The sequence below is a fragment of the Octopus bimaculoides genome, chromosome 3 (assembly GCF_001194135.2).
Source record: "Octopus bimaculoides isolate UCB-OBI-ISO-001 chromosome 3, ASM119413v2, whole genome shotgun sequence".
In the NCBI taxonomy this organism is placed as follows: domain Eukaryota; kingdom Metazoa; phylum Mollusca; class Cephalopoda; order Octopoda; family Octopodidae; genus Octopus; species Octopus bimaculoides.
This window is the reverse complement of record NC_068983.1, coordinates 65,950,862-65,951,734: the sequence shown is the minus strand read 5'-3', so window position 1 is coordinate 65,951,734 and position 873 is coordinate 65,950,862. Positions and strand designations below refer to the sequence as shown.

The 873-nt window shown below is 49.1% G+C and overlaps 1 protein-coding gene across 3 annotated transcripts in view; it reads right to left on the bottom strand.

Annotated features, from left to right (window-relative positions):
* The window catches only part of LOC106871954 (protein still life, isoform SIF type 1), a 1,491,364-nt gene that overhangs the window by 1,367,891 nt on the left and 122,600 nt on the right, over positions 1-873 (bottom strand). The gene's annotated exons all lie outside the window — the stretch shown is intronic.

Sequence of the window (873 nt, the reverse complement as noted above, 5' to 3'; positions counted from 1 at the left end):
GAATGGGTGGAGGAGGCACCGCGGTGCTTCTTCGGAAGAGTTTGGACCTCAAAGTAAAAGCAATTTTCCTAGACTCGGAGGGTAGGCTGGTCGTCTTGGATGTCGACGGCAGCAATGGGTGTGCTTTTCGACTGATAGCAGTTTATGCACCGTCTTTAACAGGCCAGCCAGATTTCTATCGACGTCTAGAGGTTTTCTTGTGAAAGTCTCGACCTTTACTTCTAGTGGGGGATTGGAACGCTACCCTGGACACGCATCTAGATTACGCAGACAGCGATAGCAATAGAAAGGGATGCAAAAGCCTCAAAGACCTGCTCAGACGTTTCCAACTGTCTGACAGGTACCGACTGGACCACCCGAATGTGCCAATGTGGACATGGAGTAACCGCATCGGGTCGTCCAGGTCGTACTTAGTTTGGGTATTCTGTAGGACAGTGGATAAGGATAAAGTAGGTTGTCCACAATTCCACATAGTCAGCTACACAGACCACAAATTTGTCACGTGTACGCTTGACTTAGATAAGACACAGAGACAGGGTCCCGGTTACTGGAAGCTGAACGCGTCGTTCACGGCACGCCAGGCTTACAGAGACCGGATTAGCACTTTAGTTAAGAGAGCATTAACGGGTGCCATCATCACCAACAGATGGTGGTATGCCCTCAAAAAAGCAATCAAGTCAGAATCGGTTAGGTACAGTAAAGCCCTAGCGTTAGACCGAAATAGAATAGAGGGAGACCTAGTTAAGAAATTAGAAGAGTCACTTAGTACTGGCATCGCGTCTAACGTAGTGGCAGCGAGGTTGGCCCTCGACCAACATTTCAACGCCAAACACGAAAGATGCGTTGTCAGAGCTAGGATGCGTGCTCTGAGGG